This window comes from Nipponia nippon, unplaced genomic scaffold (genome assembly GCF_047370975.1).
Source record: "Nipponia nippon isolate SJK-2023a ecotype South Korea unplaced genomic scaffold, ASM4737097v1 scaffold_1, whole genome shotgun sequence".
NCBI lineage: Eukaryota > Metazoa > Chordata > Aves > Pelecaniformes > Threskiornithidae > Nipponia > Nipponia nippon.
Window position 1 is genome coordinate 79,244,677 of NW_028262290.1, and position 24,563 is coordinate 79,269,239.

At 41.9% G+C, this 24,563-nt stretch overlaps 2 long non-coding RNA genes across 4 annotated transcripts; both read right to left on the bottom strand.

The window, feature by feature from the left end:
- Positions 1–1,602: 1,602 nt before the first annotated feature.
- LOC148057433 (uncharacterized) lies at positions 1,603–10,411 on the bottom strand. Its single transcript, XR_015705463.1, has 3 exons — positions 10,287–10,411; positions 9,139–9,291; positions 1,603–3,367 (listed from the first exon to the last, which is right to left on the bottom strand). It is a non-coding gene; the product is annotated as an uncharacterized LOC148057433 (long non-coding RNA).
- A 3,836-nt stretch (positions 10,412–14,247) lies between these two features.
- Positions 14,248–23,507, bottom strand: LOC148057434 (uncharacterized). Of its 3 annotated transcripts, none has more exons than XR_015705456.1 (3): positions 19,373–22,787; positions 18,139–18,265; positions 14,248–14,760 (listed from the first exon to the last, which is right to left on the bottom strand). It is a non-coding gene; the product is annotated as an uncharacterized LOC148057434 (long non-coding RNA). The 3 variants fall into 3 exon arrangements; XR_015705461.1 differs by lacking the exon at positions 14,248–14,760 and having other exon boundaries at positions 15,979–18,265; positions 19,373–19,751; positions 20,073–22,787; XR_015705460.1 differs by lacking the exon at positions 14,248–14,760 and adding an exon at positions 22,796–23,507 and having other exon boundaries at positions 15,987–18,265; positions 19,373–19,751.
- Between the last annotated feature and the right edge of the window lie 1,056 nt (positions 23,508–24,563).

Genomic DNA, 24,563 nt, shown 5'->3' on the forward strand with positions numbered 1-24,563 from the left:
TCTGGGCATCAGAGAGAAGCCCCAGGCACTCCCTGCAGCCCAGGACTTGGAGGGCTGCATCTGCCATCCAGAGTTCAGTCTGTATCAAAGCCTCTGCCCTAGCTGCAACAGCTGCTCCAGCATCTGCTGGGCAGACTGCCTGGTGGCATGTCACCACCGTAACTGAGACCATTACAGTGGTACAAATTCAACCAAGGCCCTCCTCCTCACACCCTGCTACACAAACTGCCTCTGGGAGTACTGGGCCATGGCTCTTATATAGTCCCCACCTGAGCACTGGCTAAAGGGTGCTTCACTCTCCCTAATTAGGGACAGCTGCAACAAAGGCTCCAGGCACCCTGGGTCAAGGGCAGCCGATCATGCTGATTAGAAGCTGCTAGAGCTTCCTCAGGCCCACACCCTGGTGGCTCCACTTTCCTCGTCCCTGATGATCCTAGACCTTGTCCCCAGAAGGTCCAGAAGCTCCCAAAGCAGAACCCAGAGAATGCTGCCCAAGCAGCTGCCTTTGTTGGCTGTGCCTAATAATATTGTATTAAAATCTCCAGACACTGGTTCCTAGACCTTTGTGGCCTCTGTGTGTCTTAACTGAAGTATGCATTTAATCTGTGTGAATAACCTTCAAATGTGTTATGTATATATATGTAAATGTATTTTATATATATATATATGTGTAAGTAAGTCTAATATATATATTTATATATAAATGTCAAGCTCCCTTTCTATTTGAGATGCAGGCAGCCTAAACCCTTGATTGGCCTCTCCAATATGTTCAACTGCCCATCGTCAGCGCTGGTGCATAAACATTTCCGAAGAGCATGCTTGAACTCTCATTATGTTTGGGATGCAAAAAACTGCTGAGTATGCAAAAGATGAAACCCTAGGGAGTTTAAACATAGCAGCATAGGAATAGCTGCACTGCATCCGACCAATGGTCCGTCTGAAATTGTCCTATACCAGATGCCTATGGGAGAGCATAGAGGCAGGGCAAGCAGGTGTAGGTACTTTCCCGGCCTCCAGATGTCTGTGCAGCAGGGAGAGTCTCCTCAACTCACTTTATAACCCCTCTGCCCAACCATAGATTCGGACTGGGATGAGTTAGGATTTATTCACAAATTCAGCTTCTTTGACCATGTGAATCATTCAGGGTTTCCTGACAGCCAGTAAAACGAAGTGAGCGAAATGATTTATCTTTTAGAACTATCCTTAGGGTATTTAATTAAAAATAGGCTCCTGACCAAAATAATTTAATCAGATTATCTTTCATGAAAGCATTATTGTGAAAGAACGTAATTGCTTGGGAAAAACTTATTCCATAACATGTTCTTCTATTATAAAAGCCATTTCCCTTCACATTCCAGGTATTCAGCCAAGAAACAAAGGACCATAGCTGGGCATATGGCTTTTTCCTCTGTATGGTATTTCAAGATGATTTGGCAAGTATTTGACCAAAAAACATGTTTTGCTTCTTCATTAAAGCAGAAATTAAGCTCTTGTCTCTCATGGAAGGCTGCAATGACTGGGTTAATACTGAATTGTCAGTGGCTTTCTTGAAAACAGGGTGAAAAAAAAAGACTCAAACCGCTTATACGTGTCAGAGTTTGTTTGATTTTTATTATGCTTACTTAACTTAAACATGTAAGGAACACCCTGGAGAAATCCCATCATTGTTAGGATCCAATTAAAAAAAATTGTGTTGGTAGAAACAGCATTATTGGTGTTCCACTTGTCTTGCAATTCAGTCATTTGTCTGTGATACTTCAGCATGTCACATTCATTAATGCATGTCTCCTTTACCACATCTGTGAATTGCTGTTATTCACATGTTTATAGCCAGAGAAATGAGGCCTAGAAAGAGCAAGTGATCCAGCTACAGCCACACAGAGAGCCTGCACAGCATGAACCTCAGTCATAGTCTCAAGCTAATGTGTTAACTAACTGCTGGAGCATCCTGAGCCACCCCCACCCCTCCTGAAAACGTGCTCTTACAGCTGAAAGCCCAAGCTACAATCTTCACAGACTGCAACGCCTGGTTACTGAGCTGTGTGACAAATAGGATTTCTGCTCTGCAATAAAATTCTGGCATTTGCAACTTTGAATTTTTATATTACAATTTAATACATAATAAATTAATTAATAACAATATATTTGAATATTTTAGTACCACATACAAGTCAAAACAGAATAAATTACAACTGTAAAGTCAGAAAAAATTTATCTTGTTTTGCTTCTAATGTTTTTTTAACATTATTGAAATATTTTGGTGAAACAGTGAAAGCCATTGTATAGATTTGCTCCCATCTAACATGTCATTAAACATCCTGCATGACTGCAAAGCATCTAAAAAAATCTGCGTTTTTTTGGTGGAAAACAACTCTTTGAAAAAGCATCCTCCAGTGTAAATCACCATTTAATAAGATCTGGTAAGCCAAATGCTTTCAGTTTTACTTATCCAATCTCATAGTTTGCAATGATGTATTTACAGCATAATTTTTATCAAACACAGTTCATGAATGGACAAAGAGAGGAACAGGCACAGTTAAAAATTACTGTTACACTAAACCTCAAAAACCAGGGTTTGCGAGGCTTACTGGAAACCTGTTGTTCCGCAAAGGTGTTCAGCCGAGATGCCGTCTCATCACAAGGAAGAGTGAGTAACAAAGCATCGGTGTGCGACACAGTGCAGGTAGTGTTTCTGCCTGTTTCCTTATGTATATTCCAATGGTAGCAAGTCTCCCTCCGCTTAAGATAGATTTTTTTGGAAGGCTAGCTTTACTTAATGAGTAAATCTCAGCAAGAGTGACATCTGCTTGATGAATTTGGGCTGCCGTCAACTGCAACATGGAAATAAACCCCCCTCACCACCACCATCAGTCCTCTGTGTCAGTGTGGCAATTCGGTACCTATCTGGAAGGCTCTTCTGCCTCAGGCTGCTCCCAGAAGCTGCATTATGCCTCTTGGCACTGAAATCTACATCACTTCTGGTTGGAATTCAGAAATTTTGGGCACCGGTAGAAATTCTCAAGTCTCTTGAGCAGACTCTGTGAACCCCCTTCTGGTGAAGGGCCATTACTTACCCAACCATTGTTCAGTGCTGGCAGAGACTTGCCTGCCTTTGGTGCACCTTTTTTGCTTCCACATGTATGTTCCACTTTGGTCGCTTGAGGGAATACAAGTAATTCAGAGAGATAATGGACTACTGCTCATCTGAAGTCTTCTGCAAATTCCCTGGTGCCAGACTAGTACCATCCCCAGCCTCTCCTCAGAAGAGGATCTCCAGCTGAGACAGAGGAGATCCTGAGAGGGCATAAAGGACAAGCGTGTGCTGAGGCTGAGGTCCTCCTCCACTGCTCGAGGTGAGACACTCATCCTGTAGCAAAGAAGCACAGATGCCAGAGGCGTCAGGGAAAGAAGGGGTGAGTGGGGCCATGAGTCACATTTCATCTCTTTTTGGCTAGAGCAGTTTCACTCAGATGTGACCCTCTGGCCTCCATCTGTACATATCTGGACTACCATTAATTAATACTCCCGAAGCATGTTTGAACTGTGTGTGCTCTAGAATTGATTAGTTTTTTTCAGCTAATTAGGGGGAAGGACCACATTACATCAGCAGTCCAGAGACTGCATTACTTTTATTTGGGGCACAATTCAAGGCAAATTGTCTTCTGTTCTGCCAAGTGCTACATGCCAGACTTTATCTCCTTACTCCATAGGTTCTGCCATGACAGATGAGCAGTTCAAGCGAGGGGATGACTCGTCTTTCCTCCAAACGAATCCAACTGCACTAGAGTTGTTCAACAGTGTGATTAAAAAGAAAATTGGGCAGCTAGGTTTAGACAAGAAGGGAAGAACATTTTAAAGGAGGAGCAATGAGCACTGTACTTACCTCTCCACTGCTCCAACCTGTTTGCATCAGAATCTAAACGCAAACTTGCTCCCTTTCTTTGCATTGGTGTCAGCCTGATAAGATTCATGTTTTGCTTACTTGTTCCTCAATACATTTCTTTTTGACCAAATTTAAAGAAAACCCCTGTTGCTCATTTGCCTGAAAATATTAGCAAGGCTATTATCTTTTATAACTCAAACAGCGTACGTGAAAACTTGGCTCATCACCTTGATTTCAAAAGAAATGTGAGGATTGCCTTCCTATTTCCCCTGTCCCACCTCTGCAGATTTTACTGTCTCTTCCACCTTCTCTGCCTATGGAAGCGGAGTCATGGGTCATGGTCCCCTGACTAATGAGCTGTTCCGTCACCTCTTTTACTGCCTTATTCTCCAACCAAAACTGATGCAATTTTTCGTAATGATAAGGGAATCAGTAACCCAATTAAACAGGGGAGCATTTTAAGCTCCTGGGTAACGTGCCATTCAGAGATAATATTTTTGCCCCCAAAATAATTAACCTCTGTGAAGCACGGAAAGCACAGATCCTATGCACTGAAGCCTTTCTCAGATGTCAGATACTCAGTTTTTTATACCCCTTGGCCCTTGGTGCACTTTATTATGTTGAGCCCTCTAATGATGCTATTCTGAGACCAGTGGGATATTAGTACTAACACAGCCTTGCCCTAACACAGCCTGCGCAGTGAAGAAACAAGAGGTCAAGACCTTATAAGTACGATGTGCCAAAAGATATCACACATTGTGTAACAGCATACCCCTCCATTTAGGCAAAGACTGACCTTTTCAGAAGAAAGAGGGCAATATCTATTCATTGGAAAAAAATAACTAAGGTGGGATAAGCATAGCACTGGCCTAAAACACTGCTCACATTCAGAGTCATGGCTGAACTGCCCTCCTGGTAGGAGGCCAGATATCCTGGGTGCAGGTTCGCAACACCCTTGAAGTGTCTACGCCCACAAGTCCTAATGCAAGTCTGATTCATAAGTGGTTTAGACATTTTGTTCAAACCTCACTCACTCTGTGGGAACGCCTTTTACTCCCTTCCTATCCCAAAAGCCCTGAGTGCTGACACCAAGAGCACTCAGTCTGTCTGGGTGCTGTGGTAAAGACATACAACTCTTACAGTCAGCACACTCCTCTTGTTCTCCAGACCGCAGGACGGTGGCTGGCGGTGTTACCAGACCTCCCTCCTGTATACATCACTAGCTGGGGGTTCAGCTAGTTTACATTAACCTTGGCTTAATCCATCACCATCACTTGAGCAACAGCACAGTTATTACCAAATACTCGCTGTGGTCTTCTTTCCCCTGGAAAGAGATTTTTACTTTCTTAGCTGGCCCCTTGGCTGATATAATTCTGCAAGAGCCTGGAATAATATGTTCTTCACTAAATTTGCCGTATAATAACCTCGACAACATTGCATCAGATCAATGTCCAGTTTCCCTCATTTATCCCCCCAAAACAGTGCCTTTGGGTAAACTGCATCTTTCATCATTCAGCATTTGACAACGGTAACTTTATTCACCACACTGAGAAGGAAACATTTTGTTTACTCCATATATCCCAAATATCCCAGAGAATTATTCCTAGATTAAGCATTAGGAAAGATGGTAATGAAAGATCTTGTTTCACTGGACAATTAATTACACTTGCTGGGGATGGCAGCTTAAAGACTAATGTAAACAAACACAGTGATGCAGTAATTCCCCTCAGGACGTGCCGTGTACAATTCTGTAGTGAACAAAGTCAGCTGAGACCCTCTGGGCCAAAATGTCATTAGTGACATTAAGAAAATGCCACTGCTTGCTGATTTATGCACAGTCCAGGGACCCATCAGAACTAGAGCAAATGTTGCCTGTAAATTTTAAGTCCACCAAAAATGCAGTTTCGTGTAGTTTTTGCAAGTATTTTTGTCATTCCCATGCTTTATTCTAAAACAAACAAAAACAATTTCATGATTTCTTACTTAATTCAGCCACTGAAGTAAGAATATAATTATTTACACTGGAACAACAGACTTCACAGTACAAGGTTGCTAGAAGATCAAAATATTGACTTTTTTTTTTTTTTTTTAATTCCACGTGCCTCTACAGGGAATATCTAGTTACACCAGTCACTGTGTTCACTCACAGTTTGCATGCGTACTCATTAGCACCTTTTCTCCCTGCCCTTAGGTGAATCCTGAACAGTTCAGACCAACAGCAGTCTCCAAATAATTTGCACAAGAAATATGCAATTCTCCCTCTCTCATGCCATTGAGGTCTGCAGCACTAGCAGAGCTGCAATACTCAGGCTAACTGCTAAAAAGCTAAATAAGCTTTTTATACCTTAATTTTCAGTGGCCACAGTGCAGTACCTATATCTGGGCCACGTGTAGGATCCAACTAATACTGTCGGTGGAGAGCAGAGTCACACTTAGTCTCCACTGACTGTCCTTGCAAGACTCCACTGACTGTAGCTGGAGCCCACGTAGTGTCTCAGATGTAGATATAGGTACCTTGTGCCCATGTGGACACAGCAGAGCATCCCTTCTCCCTCCCAGCTGCTGCGCCAGAAGGGTACAGGTATGCTGTGGGCCCTGTGTCATATCTGACTACGTCACCTCATGTAAAAATCTCAAGCTTCACGAAACGTAGATGTAGGGAGCTCATTGCCATTTAGATCACTGACCTGCTCCTATCACAGAGTAAAACATTTTAATGTAGACACAGCCTATGCTGTTTGCTTTGTTAAACAAAAAGTATCCCATCCACTTCTGCTGAAAATCTGAAAGATTTTTCACACCTCTTGTTGGAGCTGATTTGTGCGTGCTGTATAGCAGTAGCAGAAATGCTGCAGATGCCCTCCCCTCACTAAAACATGCATACTTGCAATCAGAGAAAACTGAACCTCAAAGCAAATTCCCCAGTCTTTAAATTCCAGCTGTAGCCCTGATTCCCAGCCCCAGTTTAGCAGGTTTAACTAGCTCACACACAGCACCACGCTGCGTCAGGGCTGGAGTAATTCAGCCTCTCGGTTCTGCATGGCAAAGCTGTGGGCAAGCAACAGGACAAGTGAGACAGCAGGTTCCTATGTTTGCAAGGCTTTGCCCCGCAAGAGGCAGCAGCTCTTTTAGGGGTGCCAAACTGGTCAAAGATTTCTGTGTCTCTTTTTGAAATATCTGTGGCACTTGATCCAATACCATTTTTACTCAACATTCATTGTATTTCTTTGTGACTTCATGTCATGGCTTACTCCTTTCTGCTCTACTTCCAGGTGATTCAGTTCTTCCCATATTTCTTTACTTGCCTCTAAATTGACCACTGGTTGTCTGACCACACTGCTCCCACAGTTAACCACAGCAGAGACTTGCTGGAATACCTCTAAACCCCCATCCAACCTTTGTGCCCACGTTTCCTTTCTAAAAAAAAAAAAAAACCAGAGTAGGGGAAAAAAATGGTGCCTGTCTTAGCCCCATACTGGAACAGCTGGATCATGTGCCCAAACCCAAAGCTTCAAAAAACTTCACCAAACTGAAACTCACTGCTCCAGTTCTTGGAAGATTTTCCCCCATCAGGCACTAGAGCCGCCCCCTCTTCTGACGCGGGCGTCCACTTACGATACTGACTGATACTGGAATATCGTCTTTTAAGTGGAGAAGAGAGAACAGTTCCCTGCTTGGATACACTCCAAAGGTAAGCTGTTTTATTCTCACCTATAAACTGGGCCTAAAATGGGGATGGTCAAACAGTTTTAGGGGCAATCCCTTCTTGCAGGAATGTCAGGCCAACACTAAGGCCCAGTGCCTCAATAACTGGGTACAATGGAGTAGCAACAGTAGCAAGCTCCATTTACAGCAGCCGTCCCAAGGAGCATGATTTCTCCAAACAACTTTATAGCATCCAAATGTTAACAAGGTACACAACATAGCAACTCATACACAAATTAAAATAATTCGGAAGGCTGGTACCACCAGCCCATATTTGTCTCAACAGTGTTGGCTTCATCTTGTCTGTTCCTGAATAATTTTTCTTTACATCACAAAATCTGGAATGACTGAACATCCTTGCAAAATCTGTGGCTATTTCACTAGTTACTACAGCTTTTCCTTATTTTCAAAAAAATCCCTTTTCTATTCAGCTTCTGCAACTTTAAGCAGAGGAACTGCTCTTCTTTTTCAATTTTCTTTGAATGTCACTTACCCATGATTCTGTTAGGAATAAAGCATAGTTAAATGAATTTCTTTTGTCTGTGGTTAATATAAGCAGAATTAATATAATTGAGATGAAAGTTCCAGAGCCAACCTGCCTTTCAATTTCTTTCAATTATATTTCATTAAAATTACCCTATGTCATTGGTAACAGTTATGTCAGGTTTATATGTCAAGGCAAGAAGCCAGCTTCAAATGACAATTTTCTACCATACCAAAACCATAACTTTTCTGTAACTGCATTACTGAGCATCTATATTATTATTCATTAGATGCAAATTTCCTTGTGTCACTCTTGAGTAAATAAATGCATTCTTCCCCAGTAAAACTCTTGGATGCACCACTTAGTTTGTGCACAATTTTTTTACAATTGTTTTAACTGATAATCAATAGCCCTCTACATCTTCGTATTCAAATGAGAGGCTGTTTTCGAGACACAGACAAGAATTGCACACCACTTAATTCTGCTCCAATAATATTTGAATCATTTAGGGGAGTAGTCATCTTAACAAAAAACCATGCAAATCTGATCCAGTTGTGGTGCAAGGAATTTCTTTCCAGAGATGTAAAAGTCATCAGAAGCTGTATAATTAGCAACATTGATAATTTTTTTTTCATGTTGCTTACACTTTTATAAAAACCTTCATAAAGTGCTCTCCTTAATCTGTTAACAAAAGTTATAGGCAATAGGATTGTATGCATGCAAAATGAGTGTTCATTCTATTCTTTTCTCTGGTTTTATCATCTGAATCCCATTAGTTCTGAATCTTGTGATTTTCTAATTTCGTTTACTGCTATAGTAAATTTTCTCTTTTAATTACTTTCTCTCTACATGGCACAAAGACATCACTGAAAAGCTCAATACAGAGAAGCTTTGCAAGCTGTTCTAAGGAAGAAACCCTGAAGATGATCCAAAATCCAGTGAAGTCTGTGAAAAACCTCCCTCCCCATGTCCTGTGGAATAGGTCCCAAATGGGGCAGAAGCAGGTGCTGCAGTTTTGTGCCAGACTTGTGCCCCGCCCCCCCCGCAAAAGGAAACCAGCAGTGACCTGGCTCCAGCTTTTGTTCCTTGCACAAAGCTCTGGAGAAGAGATGGTAACACCTCGGCGTCTCACTCAAACAGTCCCAACGAGGAGCCCAACACGTTTATACAGGAACGTATGTGAGCACTTATATGCCATCCCTGTTTTTAGAGACTCTCACTGTAGGAAAATGAGAAAATAAACTACTTAACTGTGCAAGTAATTTCAGCTGGAGCCGATTATCCATCTGCTAATACAGTGCAGCCTGGAAGCTTTGCCAATGACAGATTAAGGTCAAACAAATGATCATTCCTACAAGATACACTGCTTTTCCTAAACGTATTTTTCTTTCAATATGTTGTGAAATGCTGATCAAAGAGCCTGTAATAATATTATATTAGCATAAATTTCTTGTAGTGAAGCTACAGCAAGTTTCTGGAATAACACTGGGGTTTAGGCAAGCCAGACAGTATGTTTAAGACAGAGACTCCGGTCTAAAGAGCTTACAGGCGAAAAAGGCAAAACACAGGAAAAACTGCAGAAAGAAAGTGTCACTATTTCATTTTACAGGGGCAGAACTAAGGCAGAGGACTTGTGGGAACGGGGCATCCGAGGTGCGCAGACACTGAAATAACAACGGCAGCTTGAAAGCCTGCGTCCAGTGACAGGGTGAGGCTGAGACTCCCCCATGATCCGCCTAAGAATATTTTCTCCGAACTTCAATTTGTGCTGACTTGTTCTTGCAGAAGCACTTTTTCGAAAAGGTTTTTAAAGATCAGCTTGAGACAGCTTTGAAAATCCCAGCCTGCACAGTTGTGCACACGCACACAAACTACACGCAACTGAAGACAAAGTCTTAGTATGAAAAGTGTTAAGCAAACCGAGTTATAGGGACTGCTACTTCTGCAGCCCAAAATATAAGACGTCAGAGACAGACAGGTAATTAATAGTATTTAATTTTATGACTGGAAGGTTACGCAAAGGTAATTCAGGCATGTTTCGGACACAGGTCTTAAGTACTAAATAGGTAAGCCTCATTCACGCAGGCACATTGCTCAAGTGTTTTAGATCTTTGCAGAAGCTGCCTTGTCTTTTACCACTGCTCTGATGACGAGAAAATGCTCTTTCCTCAAAGCCAGACACAGAATATGTGAATTAAGGATGATAACACTGACCTCTTTTTTTTTTTTGGCGCAGGGCACTTTAATACCTCCTGACGAGAAGTGCTGCCTGGGAGCTGGGTGCCGTTACGTAAACCGAGCATCCTCACGCCAGTAATCCGCAGATGTCTCACAGGTTCTTGTGTAACCGACTGGCAGGCACGCTGCGTACGTTGCCTCCCCGCAAAGAAGCCGCTTTGCCTGGAGGATAAGGACCTACTTAGCCTGTCCCACAGCAGCTGAGCTCTGACGATGCCCCGTCTTTGCCACGCACGCCACAGGTAGGAAAAACTGTAGCGTGTCAGGGACCACAGCGCAAGGCCAGGCACGTGAGGAATCACGATTAAAAGTGTTTTGAGCTACGCTTTTGAAGGGGGGAGGCTGGTAAAAACAGGAGTTTGCTGAAAGTGAAGGCAATCTGGCAGAAACTCAGATTTTTTTAAGGTAGTTCAGAAACTATTTTAGTCCCCATCTCTCCTTAACTTTTATGTTTCCTGATAAAAAAGGAGAAAAAAGAATAATATGAGAAGTGAAGTAAAGCCTGACTTTTTAAAGAGAATGGTTCACTGTGAAACAAATTTTGTCATACACTAAAAAAGCTTTTTCAAAGGAGATGAAGCACAGAGAGACAGGGGTCATAAGTGCTCACTAATTCAGAGTACGCTGCTGGAGGTGCTTAGGACCTGCATTTTGTCAGTGCATATAAGGCAAACAATGTAAATGTATTTAGATACTTAACACACATGCCTAATTACCTTCATCTTTCCCTTAAGAATTTTACAGGGTGCTCTCTCTCTTTAGCTTTATATTTCAGCTGCAGCAGTGAACGATCAGTATTTTTGAAAAATGGATCAAGGACTTTGAAAAGAAGGAATCAAGACCCTCTGAAAACTAGAAACACACAGCCAGTGATCACTAGTCGGCTTGGTTCAAAGGGCTGAAAGATGATACCGCTGGGAAAAAGAAGTCATCAAAATATTTACAGAAAGTCAACTTTCAAAGAGGACACCAGAGTTTTTTTAACATGCCAGAACAGCACACTTGTCCTTTCTTTTTTTCCCTTCTTGAAAGTAGCAAGCCAAATTAGGGTAAAAAAAAAAAAACCCAAAGTCATAAAAGCAGCGTTCCTAAAACCTAAGGAATTGTGCCTGAGCATTTAAAACTTGATGAATTTTTAAGTAACAGGACAGGGTTCCTTATAATGGGAAACTTTTTAAGCTGCCTTAATTACATCAGCACCCAAGAGGCTGAAGCTCTGGTATGGAAGGCTCGATATTGATAATGAACTGCAGAAACTCCTCTCTTAATGTCCAGCACAGATCTATAGCTAATGAAACCTGCTCCCCAGTAATGAAAGGCTGGTCATGTGAAATCACTTTATTATGCCCTTGGGCCACACATGAAAAGCTTGGAATACAGAAACTGAAATTAAGGGTAGATACAGAAAAGTAGCCAATAACTTGTTGGGTTATAGATGCTGACCTGCCTATTATTTCTGAAAGATTATTCTGCCTATATGGAAGAATAATGGGGCAATGCAGTGTGGGAGTGCCCGTTGTACTACTAACCCGTAATTATATGTTCCTCACCAGAACTGTCAGCCAAAACCACTGATTCCTAACTGCTAAATTTCAAATTATGCAGTTTTTACTAATTAATAACTAACTTGTGAAGTCATTGAGATACTATTTCACTGTAACCATCAGCAAGCATTGGGAAAGTGGGATCTGTATCCCAGATTGCAGCAGAACTAGCTCATACAGGCCACGAATTTGGGGACTACTCCCAATTTGTGCATCGTTTTGTAGGAAATGCATCAGTGGATTCACAGATTTCAGGGACTGCCACACTCAAGCTTTCAAAGATCCTGTACTGAGCCATATAAATCACCAGATTACCTTCAAAATCATTGGGTATTTAAGATAGCATACTTATTGTTCCTTTTACTCACCTTTCTAGTTTAGAAATGTGATTTCCAGATAAGCAGGTGATTTCAGGAGCTCTGAGTGAAAAATGGGAACATCATGAGACTCCATTGGAAACCAAGACAGTTGGTTTCACAGGACGATGGCCTATTCCTATTATTCACAGGGAGTTTTCCCACTAGTATGTATCTTGTTCTCAGAAGTTACTCCCAGTGGACCTCAAAGCTTTCCAAAGATCATTAATGTGTCTTTCACCATCAGCCTTCACTAAAACCTCTGCTGGAACCCTCCAGTTGTGTTGGCAGCTTCCTTGGCCACATGGACCTGGGAGGCATCCCTATTTCAGAGTCTCCAGCCTAGGGATGTTATTGGTATTGACATGCAGAAGGCAGTTGTCTTCATGGTCTCTAGAGGAATGAGGAGCCTTTACCAGCACCATGCCTCGCTTCCCCACCAGACCAGAGGAGCGCCACCAGAGAAATGTGCCCCGCTCCACATTTCTAATTAGCTCAAATGTTGTAATTTAGAAAGCCAGTTATCGATTGACTTAACGGATGGTTAAAATTCATTTTCTCTCAACTCCCTGCTGACAGTCCAGGTGTACCCTGCTGAGTAGCTCCCGCCTGGTGTGGTTTTGAGCTGTGGTGCTGGGCAGGGGTGGTCTCCTTACTCAGCCCATCCCACCCGGTCTTCCTCCATCCCTGGAGGAAGCAAACCCACCCGTTGCATGAAGCCGGGTGTTTCACTGATGGGGGTTTGCACCATCTGTGCTGAGCCGACACACCACCACGCAGAAACACTACCTATTGCAGCACTTGTGCCAGCGCACTTGGCATACGCAGCCCAAAATTACTCGCTCCAAAACATTTAAATGGGGAAATGTGTGAACTGAACTTGGCTCTCACAGCACTCAGCTCTGCATCTCTTGCAATTCTGACATGTTTTAAAGTGTTATTAATGCATTTGTCTTACCTGCTAAGGGATTTACTAGGCAGAGATAACCACAACTGGGGTGAAGAGCATGGAGGATGCCACTAGAAGGAACTCTGAATCCCAGTAAACAGCTACTGCTGTCACGCCGGGAGAGAAGGAGGTTGTAACCTGCTCACAGGCAAGCCAGGTGACATGGCTCTCCCCGCTGGTGCACAACGTGTTTGTCTCCTCTCAGTCCCCTTCACCCAGGTGAACCCCCAGCCCTCTTCCCCGTCCCCAGAGGGACTGTGCTGGCCTCACTCCTCACTCTCCTGGCTGTGAAATCACCTGGAAAGCCCACTCGCTCTGCTCTCTTCGTGAGTGTCAGGAGCCTTCTGACCGCGCTATTCAAATATTTAGGAATGCCTTGTGTGGTATAAGACCAATGACACCCACTGAAAACATGCACATGATCCAAGATAGACCTGTTATCCAAGACTGCCCATTTTACACCATTGCGTCTTGCTACAGAAGTTGTCCCAATGGCATCAGCAAAGGATTGTCTCTGCAGAAAGATAGTGGTGCTTTGCACACATAAAAACAATTGGATCTCACCAAAATTGCTCTAGCTAGTCCTCATTTAAACTACAATATTTCTTAGCTATTTAAAGGGCATTTCATTATCTTTCACAACTATCATTCTAAAAAACCCCTTTTTTTTACAGAAATGCTGGGGTTGCTTTTGGTTCTAACACAAGGAAAGGTAGCATAGTTCCAGAGGTAGGTTTAATATGGGCAAGAAAAAGGCAAATTTGTAAACCTAAATGTTAGTTCTCTATTTTTTTTCAGTATTGAAAAAGGTATTTTTAATTTAGCTAAGAACAAAAGAGAGGTGCAGCAGAAGGGTTTTGAAGTTGAAGGCCACAGCAGTATTTTTGACTGGCAAAAGCTTATCTCTTAACTTAACTTTAGAGCAAGCTGTACAGCATAGCACAGCACAATGCAAAATCTTGCAGCAGGGCTGACGGTTTTGTTAGAGGTAGAATGTGTTTCCCTATCGCAGTAACCTTCTTTGAAGATATTTACCTTTACAACAAAAATTAGCAGCAGTCTTCCTTTTTTAAATATGTTGTATCCTGTTATTCCCGAAACAACATTTTCAGCAGTTGTCATCTCATTGCTAGGTGATAAGCAAGATGCCATTTTTATAAACCAATCAACAAAAAAATTAAATCAGCTTGCTAGCAAGTTCTCAGTTCTCTCTTACTATTTTGTAAATAACATCCCTCCTGGAAATTTCTAGGAAAAGTCAAGGTTTATTTTTCTCATTTGCATTCTGAAATGGCATTTTTTCCAGATCAATTAGTTCACACTGAGCCCTTGTACCAATTACGTTTCATTATGTTGCTTGTAATGCTAATACGCTAACTGGTGTAATGAAACTTTTACGAGTAATATAACAAACTGCATTCACAATTAAGGCAAAGCATGTACCGTTCCCAGACGGCCAAAATACTGTCTCCAGGCTTCCAATGGGAGAGTTATCATCTGCCTCAGCAGCAGCTCCCAGCTTGTGTTCCCCCTTATCGACTGGCCACGTGTGGGGCAGAACATGATGGGGATGCTCAGTGCCTCCAGGCAGGACATGTCACCTGCAGGCAACAACCAGAAAGGAGACACCTGACGTGACTCCCCCTCCTCTGCCAGGGGAAGGGAAACATACAGCATGAGGGGGAGTCAGATCACGTGAAGGCAGAGCTAAGATAAAGGAAGCACTTCTTCCACCACTGATTGCTAAATTAGGCAGCATAACTATATTTTCTGTGTCACGTCTGCTGAAAATGGAAAAACGTCTGCTTTGGCCACATGCCTTAATGTGAGGGAGAGGACTAAAAAGGCCGATCAGTCCAAAACATTCAAGTTTTACAGTTAAAACCCCCAACTTTTAAGAGTCCTACAAAATCCACGCGTTCACGTGATCCATTCGGAGCTCCGTGTGGTCAGCACTTCATTAACACATTACCGGTTAGCGAAGAGAACACCCCAGTCACGCTGCTCCCGCTCTGCATCACCGCTCGCCACCATGCTCTGCACTCCCTTTCAAACAGGACTGCATGGATGCGGAAAAGAACCGCGTGCAAACCCTCTTCTGGGGGCTGCGTTGCCTGGCCCTGTCCCTTCCCCACTGCTGTCCTCTGGGAAAGCAAGGTGCTCTTTCGTCCCTCTTCTCTCTTCATCGGGAAAGCGCATGTTTTCATCTTTTCCACAACCACCCACAGAGTAGATGATACATTTTTTTTTTCTTTTGTGTGCGTGTTCCTTCATCAGCGTGAGACAGACCGTAGTGAAGGAATCCGAAGAAATCTAAATACAACTTCACTTTAAGGGCAACCAAGATATTTAAGGAAAATTTCCTCCTAAGATCTTGGTACTACGTAAGTGCAAATAAATAGAGGGGGATAATTTAAATGCAAATATCTACTGCTGAACAGAAGACAAAACTCCAAAACCTAAAGAGATTCGGGATATCTTTGACCATGACCTAACATTGCCCTAATCATTAAAGCAAGAATGTTTAACTTGGTTACAACACTTCTGGCATATAAATAAGTGTTCAGATTTCCAGGATTCCCGAGAATGTGCAGTCCTTTTGATTTTATAGGTTTCAAAAGTTTGCAATTCATGTCACTAATTTAGCTGTCGAAGTTCAGCCATAGATTTTAAATTGGAAGACGTTGACCTTGACCTCTTTATTTCAGTTTCACCAACTGAAAAGCAGAGATAACAATATTTACCTATCTCAGTGTCTTCTGATTATTAATTGCTGCTTCTGAAGCAGTTTGACTATGGAAATTTCATCCCTCGATGCTGCCTTCTTAGAGAGGAAGTTAAAGACTTTCTTGGTGCTGGATATACAAGAAGCAATCAAAAGGAAATTGCACTAGACTCATAGGGTGTTTCCAAAGAAAATACGACCCCACAGAAGCATCTATTTCCTTTACTGAATCAGTGACAGACTTTATTTGGAGTTGTAAAGAAAATACAGGCAATGAGAACAGTGCAGGAAGGAGATATTGCGCTCTCCTTTTGGTATTACTTGTTAACTAGCTCTCCATAGGGGGTCAGAAAGACCCTCCATACATGCCCTCTATGGCAGGATATGCTTTGAACAGTGACAGCTCTTCATTTTAATACACTATATCCATACAGACGAGTATGGACAGTAACAGAACTGAAACCAATGGAACTTCATGGAATTTACTATAATTTACTACAGTGTTATCTACTGGCTTACCCCTCTAACTTCTTCTCTAGCAAATTAATGGAAATATATTTTCTTAAGTGGAAGAACTGTGATAAAAAGAGATGCAACAGAGTGAGTAAGATATTTAAAATTGCTTAAATAATGATCACATGGGAATTATGGTTTCTAAAGAGGTATGTTTTACAGATAATCTGCTTTCACTTGAGCATCTCCTGGGATAAGTCCCACGATGTTTGTGATTTGTGAAAATTGCATTACGAAAACACCAAGAAACAAGGGAACCTTTCAGTGAAATGAGCATCTATTTATTTTAACCTAGCAGTACGGCAATTTAAATGATTTCAGGAAAACATTCAATAAATAATATCCTTGAAGAGCATCACATTTCTGCAAAGATGAAAATGAGTATGATCCTGTCAGAGACAAGGAAACCTAATAGATAATGTGCACAATATGAAAATAATAATAGCCCCACAGTTACTCTATGAGTTTCTAAAATGTTTCCAAACCACCTATCTTCATCAGGGCACTAATTCTCTAAATTGCTTAAATATATGCACAAAGCCTTTCCAGAATATTTAAGCACATTTGTCTTTCAATACAAGCCTCTAGTTAATTGTATGATTGCATATTCTGGTGAAATGCCAGTTAACACCAGAAAGACCAATTATCTCAGGAAGAGGTGGGAGAGGAAAAACAATAAATCCTCTGAGCATGATTCATTGAACATACAAGGAATCACATTGCCAAATATAGGGTGTTATTATTTTGACACTGTGTGAAGAAAAACGCAAACTCTGAAATCCCATACTGAAGGAACAAAGTGGGATAGAAATCCATGTGGTCTTGCTGGAGGCCACTTTGTTTCTCAGTGTGCTGGCTTATATTTAAGAATGTAGAAGAAACAGTCAGGGAAAAATCCAATATACTGAATATAATAACTGTGTTTGTCATAAATTGCCATTTATAATATTTGCTGGCCGGCATTCATTATGTTCTGAAAAGAGAAATAGTTCCAAGATGACCACTTGTAGCCCTTGATGGAGCTACACCATATGTATGCAGATGGATTTCTGTAATGGTCTCAGTGAGGAGCCATAGCCTCTTCCCCATCTGCCTGGCTATACAGATTTGGACAAGCCATTTAAACCATAAGTCATTTAAAGCATTTGGGTAGTGCCAAAGGAAGACATCTGTATGTTTGAAGTTATATTATACAATGCTCTGCTGCATTTGAATAGTCTCTAATTCAATTTCAGCACCTATAAAATGAGCATGATCTTCACCTTTACAACATGAGCTGAGATGCTTTGCTGAAACATGTCACTCGACGCAAGTTACATTCTAAAGCACTCCAAATTCCCACAGGAGGGCGGCTAATAAAATGAGGTGGTATATATGCATAAATTATGGCAGCAAAATTTCTAGACTTTCCCTTTCATTTCTTTACTTTGCGAAATTATTTCGGTTTCTGCTTTTGTATCAATGTTTCTCCAGTACTGGATTGCATTAGATAGCAGTGTCCAACCCCCAGTTTCAATTAGACAAAACTGAAATAGAAAGAGGATTAAAAACATAATATTTCAGAAATAGAAACTGGGTCACATATTAAGGCTTTCTCTGGGGTTTGCCAGAAAAATTAGAATTAGGATGAATTCAGCACTGACTTCTTTACAGTTTACTGATGCAGGGCAACAATAAGGATAGATGGACACGTATCTGTGGTACTTCCACAGCCTGAAGTCAAACACAGGTGTAGGCTCACCTCTACAAAGCTGTAATGTCCTTAGGTCCCAAACATCCCAGGAGTAGAGACAGGTAACATTATTTTTGCTCAGGAGCAAAACCTCATGGATAGAAAGGCTCGAAGCCCCCACAGTCATGCAGGAAATCTGTAGAAGAGGAGTGAACTGATCTTAAGCTTCAGAAGTGCAAGGGTAGACGTGCTACACATTTTCTCCATATGGAATAGCATCAGCAGGCTTATTCATACCAGTATCAACCCAACCTATTTTTGGTTGCATAATTTGACAATAAAGGAAGAGGAATAATTTTAGGAAAATGTGAATCCAATGCATGGTTTATTCCTTGTATGTGGAAAGAAATTCTTTTAAGGATGAACAAAAGATTTTGGTGTAAAGATAACATTACTTATTTATTTTACATACCCAGCTAAGTGACATGTTTTCACACAGGTATGTGGGGAGTTCTCTGCTACACTAGAGTTCAAAAATAAAATAACAGTTCACAAATAAATCCCCATGCACGCTAATCCAGTTAAAATACTAATGATCTAATAATTATAATCTAGTAATGGAATATATATGGGATTTTTTCCCCTAATAGTTTTTATACACGTATTAATTTCTAGTATTGTGTTCTTTTGGTAAAAGATATCAAAATACAGGAAAAGAAAATTAAACTCATCATTTGAGAAACATTTTGCTCTCCTACTCTCAATCCTCATTAGCTTTCGTCCAACGATAAAGACAGCCACTGACATTTCAAACAATGAATGTTTCCACATTATTAGGTGCATGTGTAATATTTCAAGAAATAATATGCAAAGTAAAAAGAAAAAAAGTATTTTAAAGTGGAGATTTCTGTAATCCACTCTTCAGAGATGGCAGACCTCTGGACAAAGATTTTATTCAAACTTCTGTTTTCCCTCAGTATTTTAATAAAGCAACATCTGAACAATAACAATAAATTTTCATCACTTTTCTCCCAAGATATTCTCTAAGACAGAAATTAAGAGAAATATGAAAACAGAAGTTCCACACTGGATAATTTTTGAGAAGCCTCAAGGATCTTCACCATCAACACATTCCACAGTAGCATATATTTGAAAAGAGCAGCTCTGTAGGAACTCAAACTCTATCCATCTCTCCCTCCTTCACTTGCATTTGCTTCTCCACTGTCAGCCTTCTACCCACCACCTTCAAAAATATCAAAACAACTTATAAAATCACAACATTAGCATATTTGATGTGCCTTACCAGTGCTACAACAGTTGTTCTTCACAGTGTTGTCCCTCAATTTCTACATAGGCCAGTCCTGTTTTCCAGGTGGAGTTTATTGAAGGTCTCTGGTCAATCGAAGTCTAACTTCTCCAGTCAGTGTGGAGGTCCACTTAACTTGATCAGGCCTCAGTGCTCTTTTTACCCGTGTATAATGAATCCAGGAGTTAATTCCCTCTACCCTGACTGCAGTGTAAGTTTTCAATAGCATGGTATAAGCTCCTTTCCACTTCTCTTTCAACAGTTCATCTTTCCAGGTTTGTACACAGACCGTGTCTCCTGGCTGGAATGGGTGAACCGGTGTGTCCAAGCGAAGAGAAGTCTTTTGATTTAGGTACTTGTGTAGCGAAGACAAAGTCTGCAAAAGAGAAATCAAATAGTCTTTAACTGCAGCCCATCCCCTTATAGGCATCTGGTCTCCCTTGACGCTGAGAAGGTTTGTGGGATATGCTTTCCCATATATGATCTCAAAGGGGCTTACTCCTTCCTTAATGCGAGGGGTTATTCGAATTTGAAACCTTCTCTTTTCCTATCTGGGCCTTCTTTTTAGAAACTCGGTAGCCTGCTAAACCCAGAAAATTGTGTAAGCTAATTGTGCCTTCCAAGCACTCCTCATAGGTATCAGAACCAATCAATAAGTCATCTACATGCTGTAACAGTGTTCCGGTGTCATACTCACTGTACCACTGTTCTAGTTCTCTTGCCAATGCATTAGCAAACAATGTGGGGTTATTTTTGAACCCTTGGGGAAGGACGGTCCAACAGAGTTGCATCTTCCATCCTGTAGTTGGGTTTTCCCATTCAAAGGCAAAAATAGTCTGACTCTGTTTGTCCACAGGTATACAAAAGAAAGCATCCTTCAAGTCCAGCACTGTAAAATAAGTATTACTGTCAGGAATGAGGCGAAGAGGGTATACGGATTTGGAACCACGGGGTGCATGTCTATTGTTCTCACATTAACATCTCGTAAATCTTATACCAATCTATATTCCTGAGAGTGAGGCTTCTTTACAGGCAAAATTGGAGTATTAAATTCTGACTGACATTCCCTTAATTGTCCATGCTCTAAAAAGGAATTTATCACTGGTTCTAATCCCTTCCAGGCTTCCAATTTAATAGGGTACTGTTTCTTTCTTACTGGCTGGGCTCCCAGTTTTAGCCCGATCTTTACTGGAGTCACATTCTCGGCTCGTCCCAGCGTTCCCGATGACCACACTATGGATATTACCGCATCTCACACCTCATCCAGAATATCTCCTGCTTCCACGGGATTCTTCTCAGTTAGCAAACATATCTGGACTCTCCATGCATTCTCTGGGGGAACACATAGCTGGACAGAATCTTCAGAAAAGGTTAATTGTGCATTTAATTTACAGAGTGAATCCCATCCAAGTAATGGCAACGGACATTCTGGCATATAGAGGAATAATGTGCTAATTTAGTATCCCCAATCGAGAGCTTCATAGGCTGTAAAAACGGCCTCAAAGTTCTTTTCCCTGTGGCACCAACAACGCTTACCTAAGTCTTGCTTAAAGGTCCCTTACAACTAGCTATTACCGAATGGGTGGCCCCGCTATCAACCAGAAAATCAATTATTTCATTCCCCAGCTTAACTAGAACCAGAGGATCAGCTGGGGAAACTTTAATAGGTTCCTCCGGTCCCCTTCAGTCCAACCCAATCTCCGCCATTACCCCAGCAACTTCCCCTGCTTCTTTCTCTCTCCCATTCAAAAGATGTGGACATTCTCTCTCCCAGTGACCTTCCTGTTTAGAGTAGGCACACTGATTCGTTCTTAGGGGGTTTTCACAGTGGCCTCTTCTGCTGCCTCGACAACCCTTACCTCTACCTCTAAATCCTCCTTGTACGTTTCCTCTTCCCTGTCCTTCCGTCAGGGCAGCCAGCAAAGAAGCCTGCAATTTTGCTTGTCCTCGCTTCTCTTTTTCCTCTACCTCTTCTCTATTATTATATACTTTATATGCAATTGACATTGATTGTGAAATTGTCATTCCATCTGCACCATCCACTTTTTGCAGTTTTTTCCTAATATCCGATGCCGACTGACCAATAAACAGCGTATTAAGCAGTTTCATATTACTAGTGTCATCCCGATCCAAGTCTGTCCATTTTTGAGCTACTTGACACAGCCTTTCATAAAAAGCAGAAAGAGTTTCTTTGTTTTATTTCATACAACTCAGATGATAAATTTTTGGGCTTTTCTACCCCATTTTGGATTCCATATAGAGTTAGGTTTTGGTACTCCTTCACTCTCTCTAATCCTTTATTTGCATTAGGGTCCCACCCTGGATCTTCCCTCGGGAGATGTACATCAACACTGGGTACTCCGCCATGCAGTTGGGCCAGTCCTTCTCGAGCCTTTTCTAGGACTGCCCTCCTTTCCTCATGGGTAAACAAATATTCCAAAAGGGTTTGTATATCTCCCCAGTTGGGATTATGAGTCATCACTGCAGTCTTAACAGTGCTATACATCCCCTCTGGATTATTCTGGTAAGACCCGACTACCTGTTTCCAATTTAATAATTCGGAAGTAGTAAATGTACATACACCAGTGCTCCTGCAGGTTCTACAGCCTGCCTACAGGGAGCCTGGATTACAGGTCTCCATCTTTGTCCCTTAGTTCTTCCAGATACAGGGCTAGCAGTTTCATTTTCCTCCTCACTCCACTCTAATTGTTTCGGAGGGGCTACCAATAGCTGAGTATCTTCCTCCATGTCTTCTGACCTGTTTTTTTTCATCTTTCAGTTGGTACAGCACAAACCCTCTTTTTCCTTCTTCTCAGTTAAAGAATATATTCCATTCTGGTGTTTCAAACCCACCAGACCACATTCCTTTCTAACATCCCAGTCATTTCTTAACGCAAAGAACAAATCAACATATGGTACTTCATCCCATTGCTCATTTCTCCGACAAAATAACATCAATTGTAATATAGTGTTGTATTTCAAAGACCTATTTTCAGGCCATATTTCACCATCCTCCAGTTGATATTGTGGCCGCCATTGATTACAGTACCGTTTTAATTTATCCCTGGTCATTGGGTCCCCTCCAAATTTACTCAAATTATTTAGGATGCATCCTAAGGGAGAACAAAGAGAAGCCTCATTGGAAGCAGTGGAACCCATTTCCTAACCGAAAAAGAATTTTGTAACCCAACGTTTCATACACCGAAGTTCCAAATACAAAATGAGGGATTTCCTCTCTATGTTACTAATACAACGTGTAGAAACAAACCGATGATGCTGCTGCGTATATTTTCTGATGCATCTTACGCAGAGCTTATACAAAAAACCAACTCCAACTGCTTCTTTAAGAGGTTTCACTCTTCCCCCCTTTTCCCTTTAAAATACCTCTTTCAAATAGCGTTGCACCGTTGTGTCGCTTACCGCCCGACTGCAGGAGAGGAGCCGACGGAGTCCCCGGTCAACAGGTTGGTGCGCGCGGGAGTCCAGCCAGACCGCTTCTCCCCGTTGGGTACGGCAAGAGGATCCGGGCAAGGCTGCCAGCGCAGTCCCATCTGGGTCACCAGAAAACTGTTGTCCCAAAAGCGGGGTCATTTGCCCGGTGTGCAAACGCCAATTAACACACAGAGCAGAGGTATTTTATTCATGGTCGTGCAAAGATGGGTGCTAGGTGGCAGTTCCACAAAGCTAGCACACCTCCGTACAAAACTACAGCATATTTATCTGGTTACATGATTAGTATAAACCCACCCAAATTTACACTTCCTGGTTAGCGATTAACATTTCATGTATTATCGGTTTGCTCTATTTAAATTAGCCTCGCTTGCTATGCAAATTAGCATGCATGCTGCTTGCAGGTGGGGGGAGGCAAGTCTTTCCAGTCTTGAATTGAGCCAGCGGTCGCGATCTCCCCTCGCTGCTTTGACCTTTCACCCAGTTACCGCAGTTTTATCTGGCTTCATGGGTCTTTGGCCATCATCCAGCCTCTGGTGCCAGGACGTTCCCTTTTTATCAGTCTGTTAGCTCCTCTTCAAGGGTATAGTTGTTAGTTTTTTCACGGTTTGCTGATAAAACAAAAACTTTCTTCTCTCTTAACTCCTTCCCCTAATTGCCAGATCCTTTTTCACAAAGCACACGTGGTTCATCGTTTTGCTCAGTGGAAAATTCCATTTTCTGCCGTATATCAACAGTCCTGAGGAAATAATCCAAAAAGAGTTAATTAAGTGGCTTCCAGACTTCCTCCAGAGAAGCTGAGCCCCGCCAACCAGTGCGGAGGAGGCAGGCGCGCACCTTCCAGGGAACTGCCCTGCCTGCTCAGGACCAGCACAATTTACCCTGGGAAACCTACCTGCTACTAACCACTGCTGTCCTCAGGGAGCTCGGCACCGGCAGGGCTTGTAGCGTTCGACTACAAGCTAAACTGAGATTAGCTAGACCCAATAAAGTGCCTTGAGGAAATAATCTTTTTCTAGAATAGGCCATGCTTTTGATTTCCAGTAGAGAGAAAATACAGATTCATGTTAAAAGCAGAACACCAATTATTTTCATTCATAGCTAGTAAATGAAATTACAAGAACTAGCATCAACTTTTTACACTTATGTCCCTTTGTTGCATTAACTGCACAGAGACACCAATGGGCTGGGATTACAGACACTTTAAACAACATTTAATCTGACTGAGCACCAGCTGGAAAATACCAGCAACTGAGAAAACACTAACATTTAGCAAGATGATGCTAATATTTCTTATTCTCTGGCTCCACTCTCATCATTCAGCTCAAGCCTTTGGTTTCTAGGAAACATATTGCAACATCCCCCCCATAGCTCCTTAGCAGATGTTACTTCTCAGATCAAGCAGGATTTCACATCAGATCTTGGCCAGAGCTTAGGAAAACTGAGGCTCCAACCCTGCTCCTTCCAAAGGACTTTGTAAGTGGGGTGGTTTTAGCCAGTTCTGCTGAATATGTTAATTTGTAAACGCTCTCCCCACCTACCCCCCGAATCAGGTAAATACGAAAACAAATGCTGTCTCTCTTTGACTCTTTCTAATTGACGGGAAACATTTCCTCAGTGATCTCTTCAACTTAATTCTTAATCTTTACCTTGAATGTCTTCTTCACACATACCTCACTAGCAGTAACGCTCCAGTACGGTACATCACCTGATGTCTTTTGACTAGACTAACCGCACT